Source organism: Lemur catta, chromosome 8 (assembly GCF_020740605.2).
Source record: "Lemur catta isolate mLemCat1 chromosome 8, mLemCat1.pri, whole genome shotgun sequence".
NCBI lineage: Eukaryota > Metazoa > Chordata > Mammalia > Primates > Lemuridae > Lemur > Lemur catta.
The window spans coordinates 90,247,365-90,257,551 of NC_059135.1; positions in this window are offsets into that span (position 1 = coordinate 90,247,365).

Genomic DNA, 10,187 nt, shown 5'->3' on the forward strand with positions numbered 1-10,187 from the left:
TGTAGCCTTTTTTTATCTTTCTTGACTTTGAAATTTTTGAAAAATACAAGCCAAAGATTTTAGAGAATATCCATTAACCTAGGTGTGTCTGATGCTTCACAATGATTATGTTTAGGCTATAAACTTAAGGGAGAAATATCACAGAAACATTGTATCCTTTAATGCATCTCGTATCAGTGCAAATAGAATGTCAGCATCTGCCCTAATATTGATGTTATTGATTTTGATAACTTAGTTAAGGCAGGGTCTACCAGAATTTTCACTCTAAAGTTAGTATATTACTTTTTTAAATTAATATATAATGTTGGAGGAAATACATTGAGTCTATATAAAATTCCTCTCCTTTATCAAACACTCATTAGTTTTAGCATTTACAGATTACTTTCTAACTTCATCATGCCTTCTGTATTTAATGACATACTCTAAAGAAGAACTTTCCTTTCCCCCTCTTCTATTTATTTACATTGGTATAGGCTTATGGATTCTTTGCAAAGCTGAATGAGTGATAATACCTCACTATCACTGTTAATTATGGTACTTAAATTCGTTCCAATTTTCTCAGTGGGAGCCCATTCAGCTTGACTATTGTCTTCTTCTGATAGGTTTCCTTTATTCTCTGAGCACTTTGCTTTTTAGCATATCAAACTGTTTCAGGGACATGTTACTTTTCCCTTCTTCAGCCCTGGAATTGACCATTTATGCAAAGAACCTTGCTCTGGGTACTAGGTGTGATCCATTGCTGCTGGCCTGTCATTGTTTATACCCTGTCAGCACTCAGAGTTAGGAATCTGAAATGTCTGATTCCTTTCATACTTTATGTACGCACTCATTCACCTAAGCTTAGAATATGCAGAAAATAGTTCCAGAATTGCTAACCGATATCACTATGAAAAACACACCAATTAACTGAAATCCAATATGTGCTTTGTATTTTTGTTTTTCGTGTGGAGGGAGGTGTAAAATATACACATAGCAAATTACACAAAATTTGAGTACACATTATCTATAACAATCTCCCCCAGTCTGGAGACTGTGGGCATGCTTTAGAAACGGCTTGGCTACGTGGATTCTCCAACTGCTCCTCTTCTGCTTTTTAGTATGCAACTGACTGGGTTTACAGGCAAATCTCCTGGTCCTCTTCTAGCATCGTATGTCTAGTCCATGGACTTAATTAACTTTTTAACTTTAATTAAGAGTTATTAGATATTCCTTTCAAAAGTGATGCTTTAAAGCCATATCAGGCTTGAGGTCTGAAAAGGCATGGCTTAGCTCTCAGCATGCAGCCTTACCTTAACCTGCAATACCTTTGTATTGTACTGTCTAGAGCTAAAATAATTCCCTTGCATCTTTGAGGGTATGTTTTCTCATCTTGTTCACAGTGAATTTTGAGAGAGAATATCAAAGCAAACATAAATCCCACTGGTCATCATTATTTATGCATCAGGCAGGTAATGACTAGGTACTACAACTTATTGATATTATTAATTACCATGATTTGTATTATATTTATATAACTTATTATTTATTGAATTTTAAACCTACATTTATATTTGAAATGTTTATTGTTAATATTAGATATATATATCAATATTTATAATAATCATATTATTTATTTATAGTCTTCATTATACCATAGATGATATTAAGGTCAAAAATTATAGCCATTAAGTCTTTTGCCCTGCTAAATTTTGGGAAAACAGGGTTTTGGACTGAATTTCAATGCAATCACTTTCCGCTGATCGATACCCTACTCCATTCAATTGCCTAGACAGGGTGAGGTTTCAGTGAGGTAGGAGATTGATGAAAAGATGCTACTCACCTCATCTCTAGCTATAAATATACCTTCTTCTATTGACTATTGTTATAGACATTAAGAAAAAATTGTACACCCTCATATTTTCCCTTTATATAAAAGTAATACCCTATTGATTAATGTAGAAATAAAAATAATAAATGTTTATAAATCTATTTTGTCTTTTATAAACAGATTTCATAACATCAGAGAAACATATCTGAAGGAAATTATTGAATTTTTCAGTGTTTTGAAGTATCTCAGGGGATAGGAAGATTATCATGGTTGCTAATAGTGCCATGATAATTTTTAAGTTATAGTTTCTCTTTAATTCAGAAGATGGTTGAGGTACAAAATTCAATTATTTTCCTTAGATGCAAATGGTTATCATAAAATACTATTTTATCTCTTTGGAGATAATTAATACTTTATCGGGTTAGATTGGCTTTTGCTGCAGTGATGTTGTCTAATTTATTGTAAATGTTGAAACCTTATAGCATGTCTAATTGCTATTCATTTTCAATCTTCTAAAATATTGAAAAAAATCGAGAGTATAATTATTTTTAATAAAAATGAATTTAATTTAATTCTTAATTAAATTAATTTTAATAGTTGAAATTTATATTGGGTTCCAGGCTATTGGAAGAAACATTTACAGTCTAAATCTTCATGAACAGTCTGGACATGTCACTATAAAAATAGCAATCAAAAAGTCAATGATCTCATAAAGTCTGAGCAAAAATTAAAATGCAAAATCTAACAGTCAGAAAGTAGTATCATAAAATAAAAATGGAGATCACTAAGTAAACCAACCATACAAAAATGATATGAAATATTTATAAAGGAGAATAAAAATCACATATGGATAAAATTAGAAACAGTAAATACCTGAACATAAATCACTTGATAGGAAAATTAACAAATATGTGAAAAGGATCCAACCAATGGAACAGAATCGCGTTTCCTGAACCAGACCTACACATAAGAAGAATTTTGATATGTGACAGAGGTGGTATTACAATTACTCAAGAAATGAGGGTCTCTACAAGAAATAATGCTGGAATAATTAGATATTCATGCAGAAAAAAATTATATTTAGTTTTTCCTTCACACTATCTTATAAATCAATTTTGTGTTCATCAAAGCTTTAAATATGAAAAGCAATAGCTTGAATCATTTTAGAAGGAAATATTTGAGAATATAATCATTACCTCTGGGGATAGAAGAAATTTCTAAACCATATGCAAAACCCACAAAGCATAAAATAACTGATATTTTTAATTTTATTAAAATTGAAAACAAAAATATGCATAATCAAATTGAAAAAAAAATTCCTGTTCATCTAAAACCACTATGAAGAAAATGAAAAGACAAATTTTAGTCTGGAAAAAGGATATACAGTGTATATAATAATAATAATTAGAATTACTAATGTATTTTTAAAAGATTTCTATAAAAATAGTTTAAAAATCTATATTGGAAAATGTCAAAAATATCAATAGACAATTGAGATAAGGAGATATATGTATGGCTAATAAACATAAGAAAAAATTTAAGGGGCCACTATTAAATAGTACAATTTAAAATCATAATTAAATCTAGGTTTAGATCATTCATATTGATAAAAGAATCTGTTCTACAAGGCATAGATGAGGATGTGGTGCATCAGCACTTAGACACTGTGTTGAGAAGATACGTTTTGTAGAACACATTTGGGCAACACTCTTTGTAGATTGCACTGAGACACACACAGCATAAAAGTATACACTAATGAATGGGAATAATAACCATAAAGTTCAGGATAGAAGTTTCATCTGGAGAGAATACACAGAACTGGTTTGAACTATAGTGGTAATGTTGTATTTCTAACCAAGGTGATGGATCCAAGTGTTTGATTTATCTTTTTTGGCACATTTATTTGTACGTTTTGCATAGCATAAATTTTGCCTGTTAATTTATTCAGAGAAAACAATAGATGTGGAAAATAAAATGTGTTTTGTGAAAGACTTTTTCCATGTTAAGGAAATGTGAACATTTTCAGACAGCTCCTCAAATACAGGAGGGGAAACAACGATTTCCTTAGTTAATTCAGAATACATGAAATTATAACAGTATAATGCTAAATCAATACTTTGACGAGAGATGTTTAAGAGTCTATCCTCTACTTTCTGTCACAATTTCTCTGTTTCTCAACACACAGATGTCCCAGAAGTGTGTAAAGGAAAGCTGAGAATGAAAAAAATACAAAGCCAACCACATAAGACAACAGATCAACAATCAGATATTCTAGAAGGAAGTGAAAGTGAGCTAAATTAGAAAGGAAACACTAATTAGTTTCTGGATGGGCGTATTTTCTTTCAATTACTTTTAATGGGTTTTTCAAACCATCGATTAACTTCTTAATATCAACTGCAAAGTAGATTAATAGGTACAAATATGCAGTTAGATAGAAGAAATAAAGAAACAAGACCTAGTGTTAGATCCATCAGTAGGGTGACTGTAGATTACAATAATCTATTGTTCATTTCAAAATGCCAGAAGGGGACAATTCAAATGATTCTACCATAAAGAAAATGCAAATATTTAAGGTGATGGATAGCCCAATCATTCTGATTTGAACTTTATACATTATATGAATGCATTAAATTATCACATGTACCCCCAAAATATGTGCATCTATTATGTTTCAGTAAAAAATTAAAAATGGCTCACCAGTTATTTGAAAATTATATCTTATTTTAACAAATTTTTTCCACTGAAGATAGCTAAAATCAGATCCTGTTTTCTAGATAATTACTGTAAGAGAAAAACCACGTATTTATGACTACTAGATTCAATTCTGTGCTCAATTATTCCATGGCAGAAATTCATTTGATCAAAACATTGAATTTGGCTTTGCCACTCACTCTTAAAATGCGATTTAACATCCTGGGACCAAGATGACTTCTCTCACAAATGAGGAAGCTAAAGAGCGAAGCCCAGGTTCAAATCAATGTTCAACCACCTACCAACTGTGTGATGCTTAGAAAGTTACTTAGCTTCTCTTTATCCATTTTCCTGTAAATCAGAATTACTGATTTCTCAATCTCAGGGTCATCCTGAGAATTATGTGACTTAATATGTATAATGGCTGACACATGGCAGACAATCACTTCTTCAAAGCATAGTATATCTCTAGTATTTGCACAATAGCCTGGTCCTGCCTTTGAAGATATGTATTTCTATATCCCAAAGGCAAACTTACCCAACATTCATGAATTGAGCACTTTTGTGTGAGAAAACTTTCTGAAATTAAGTGCTTGAGGTTGGATCTTGTCTAACACTGGACAAGTTTTTATAACACATTTAGTAACAACAAAACAAAAGGAGTTGATTAAAGGAATGGGTGACTTTTCACCTTTTTTTGTTTCTTTACTGTAATATTGGCTTCTTAACTACTAGTTGTTAAAGAAAAAAGAAAAAAGGAAGGACTTTGGCAATACATCAAAAAGTATTACTCAATCCAGCTTTAATTCACTGGAACGACTTCATATTTCTAGAGATAAGAAACCTCAACAATTCTAGTTAGATAGAAGTATGTATTTGTTATGTTTCAGATAGTGGGATTTAAGAGCCTACACAGCTGTTTCAATATGTCAAGGTAAGCTGATTCAATCTCCTATTCAGCTTTTGCTCAATCAAGCACAGTGAGCTGAAAGAGTGGCTGTGATAGACATCATTCTTCAGAAGGAGGTGGACTCCGTTTGTGTTCATGCTGCGTAAGGACTTCTTAATCCTTCCATTTATGCAGTTGTTTCTACCCTGTCAAAAAATAAATACTTCCTTACTTATGCTTCCCATGATCATTTATTTTGCCCTTGGCAGAAATCCCTTCCAGATTGATGAAAACTGTTCACTTGTTAAGATGCCTCTCCTTAAATTCTCCCTAGATATTCTCTAAAATAATTGGGACCATATCTTCCTCTTTTCCTCCACTATGTTTATTTTATATCTCTGTTTTAGCTTTAATTAGGTACTATATCCCATACAGTATTGAGTATTGCAAATATTTTTTAACATCTGGTTTTCATATGTATACATATATAAATAAAATATATATATAAAAATATATAATGCTAGATGAAATGTCTATTAAAATAGGAGAAATTATACAACTGACAAATATTGGCAGGATAGCATAGGTTAAGGCATAACTGAGGCTTGTAATAGAATGGAAACTATGAAGTTGCATATATTGACTGGATTTACAAGGTATAAATTTGAATTTGACCTTCACAGTAATGGAATCCAGGTGCTAAAGCCAATCAGTTACAATAGGCTCTGTATAAACAAGATAAAACCAAACCAAATTTTTGAGAAGCATAAAATTTCCCGATACAAGTAATTTTTCAGCTGGCCCTCAGGAAGAGGATATAATACGTTTCATGGTCTTTCTCAACAACATCATTTCAGGACTTACAGCAATGAGATCTATGGCACTGTGTTTTGTAATAGCCCTTAGTGCAGTTGATGACTTCTCACCAAAATGAAATTCAGTGAAAGAAGTTCTACTGGATACCTATCTGACATTGTTCACATATTTTCTTTGTTTTAGCTTGGATTGACCAAGGGAACAATTTTAGATTATTAAGAGATTATAAATAATCTAAATTGATAGACTTTAGAAAATCTCTCATAAATTGTTTCACTGAACTGAGCTTTTACATAGTGCTGATTGGTGGAATGTTCAAAATAAAGTTATTTTACATATCTTTTAAGAGCACAGCTATATTTAATAATTGGTCAGGCTGAGTACATGTACGACTTTCTCTTATGAAATTAGAGAGTCAAAAAAGGGCAGAATCTATGTAATAATCATGCCTGGACAAGGTAAACAGTTCTTATGACAACTACCAGAATAGTAAACAACAGTAACAATTTTATGATGTTTAACCAAGGAGTGGAATGAAAGGTGGAGAGTCAATGTGAAAGAAATCCATCCTTCACTATTTATTACTACATGTATGTGGACATTTTAAAATTAAAATATTAAAATATTTATTAAAATATTATTTCTAGAATGTGACTTTAGATTTGCTCTAATGCACAGTTGAGTTTCTAGGAAGTAAGCCTTAAAACATTGTCACTTCTATCTAATCATAATTAATTAAAAGACCAGTTGCCTAGTAAGATCACTGATAATTCATAATAATTAAGTAGTATTATCTACTTGTAGGGAGAGACATTTCTTTTTAATTGCTATATAGAGAGGTCATGCATTGAGTTGCTATAAACATGGTATTAAATAATTAACAAATAGCTTATAATTGAACAGGGGGAGCTTCCACAGGTGAAGAACTTTGAAGTTGTTACTTCCATCCTTACATGAATAGAAAAGCTGAACAAACTGAAAATTAATGACTTTTCTTGGACCAATCAGATGAACTGAGATCACATAGCAAACTACCGCTGAAAAATCTGGAGACAGGCTAATCCAGAGTCACAGTCAAGATCTGCTTACTTGGAGCCATAAACTAGAAGGAACGTTTAAATGATGATTTGAATAAATTACTGGAGGCTGCTTTCAATGTGGACAAACATGAGAGTAAGAAACTCTTGGGAGTCTCAGTCATCGAGGGGCCTCTCCATTTCATGGATTTTTACCACTGTGAACTATATCAAGTTCCAGTGATAAAGAATAAGGAAAGATCCCCTTATGATCTGGCATAGAGAGAGGAAAAGTAACCATGTGAAACATGCCCAGAGCATTTATGACAAAGGCCCATTCTCCATTATAGCATTAAATTCATATATCAGAAAAGAAGAAAGATCTAAAATCAATAATCTAAGTTTCCACTTTAAGAAACTAGAGTGAAGGAACAGTTTCAGACTAAAGCTAGCAGAATAAAATAATTAACATTAGAGCAGAAACTATAAAATTGAAAAACAGGAATATTATAGAGAAAATCAACAAAACCAAAAGGTGGTGTATTGATAAGATCAATAAAATAAATAACTTTCTAGCTCTGGTGACCCCAAATAAAATAGGGATAATGTACATGTATACAAACACATATCAGTGTTCATTTAATACTTGAGCTTGAGTGGAAATTGTTGAAAAATTAATAATACAATTCTAGTTGTTTCCCTTAAAGCCTCTGGACTTTTACCTTGCATTTCAGAAGACTTATCATTCTGATCATCTAAAGAAAGAACATAGTCTAACTCTCCCACTTGTTCTCCAATCTTCAAAGAAGAAGTGGGCAGATGTTCCCACTGTTTTTATTTATGCCACTTCATTCATAGAAATAAATTCTGTTCCAAAAGGGAGAATGAAGAAAATTAATATCATAATTAGATTAATAAAATACATACTACTTTCACATATGTTAAGGGAGTAGCATCTTAAGCCAGGAAATACAGTAAGGTGAAATGATTGCTAGTTAAAGTGAGAGGGGATAGTAAAGAGGTAGGAATTATGAATAATATAATTAATTAATTATATAATCCTTCTCCAAAAATCTACTACAAAACAAAGCAGGGAAGGAGAAATAATCACAAATAATTTTAGATACACCATTCACTATTCAAAAGTTATAGTCCATTTCATTTAGTGTTATGCTTGGATTTTTTCATCTATATTTTTGGACCTCCATTTGTTTTATGGAAAATATGTTAGTGGTAAAACAATAAGTATGATAATATAAATTCAACACTAATTATGGATTGCTATATGTGTTAAATGAGCTAAGGTATAAAAACATTTTGAAGCAAACTCTAAAAAATGGTCCGGTAACCTTATCTCATATCATTTTGATACAAATGCATAGTCTGTGAAATGAAGAGTTTTTTTCACACACTCCAGGTTATGATGTGCAAGTGAAAGCACCATTTACAATGGGCATATTGGAGATGCTAATATCTCCTGGAATGGTTTTAATAAGCAGTCATATACAAAATTTAAAATACCATGTACCCTATCAGTTGCTGGTATTCTACTATAGTATTACTCACCAAAGGTGAATGAAGAGCCAAAATATTCTGATAAATTTTGTTTACTTATAATCAAGTTTTAAAACAAATATTTCCCTTCTCTCATTTTCTATTTCCCTTCCCACTGAAGACGATAAAGTGAATGCATGGAGAACCTATATTGAATTGCTGCTACTTTAGTCTTAGGAAAACATTTAAATGCTTTACTCATGTAAAAACAATATTTAAAGAGACATATATTGATAGAGTAGAAATATAAAAAGAAGTCCTTTATGCAGTACATTTTAAAGTATTGAGATAGATAACATAATGCATCGTGGAATATGAGATGGGAGAAATATTCCATGTTTAACATCAAATTTGTGAACGGAAATATCTGTTATAACTCCCAAAATCCTTTTTGCTGGGAAATATCAACAAGATATAGACACATGCTGCAAATATAACATGTATTAGTAACTAAATCAAGATATGGGGAACATAATATCTTAAAGATTAAGTATATAAACACAGTTTATATTCCAAGAGTTCTCAGAGAGACCATCTGTCTGGATTACCATAGTATTTCTTATAATGTATGTACCTATACATCAGCATAGAGTTCCCTTACAACTAAAACTGTTTCCTTAAAAATCAATTAAAATGAAACTCGAGGAGCTTCACTGTTTTTATCTATTTAAAATAAACTATTATATTTTTAAAAAAATATATTTATGAGGTATAATAGTGTTTATTAATCTAACAAAATTGTTATGATTGTGGCAAAAACATCTTGAGTCCTTTGGGTACTCAGAAAGGAGGAATGATAGAATTGGGTATTGCGGAAATAAGGAACTTAAATATCTAACTCTTGCTACCAGCATTGTGGCTGGCTATATGCTCTAAGAGACACTGATAGTGTAGAACAATTATACCACACATATGATAGATATCATCTTTGCGAGGCCAGTTATTTCAAATAATGTTGCTAAATATTGCAAGCACTGTTATACAACAAAAATAATTAGCCAAGACTCACACATTAGGTAATCTGTACAAGAGAGGTTAGCCTGAGAATAGATGATATTGGCGCTACTGGTTCTTGAGCAATAATGAGGTGAGAAAGTTCCTACAACAGAGTGTAAATTATATAAGAGAGCTAATGCAGTGCCAGATCAGCCACCCCCTTTGTCACCTTCTAAAAATAGTAAAAGCAAGTCCTGTATACAGGAACACTATTGAAAGTCCTCATTTAAGCATTAGGACTTCCACAATTGAAAAACAATAAAGCTACAAACAAATGAAGGCAGAATAAAAAATCATGAGGGTACAAAAAGTCAAACCACCATGACAGTTAACATTAACACTAAAAAAAATTGATTTACACTACCCAAGACTAAAAGTATTACAATTTTCAGAGTAAATAATATAAAACAACTATTTA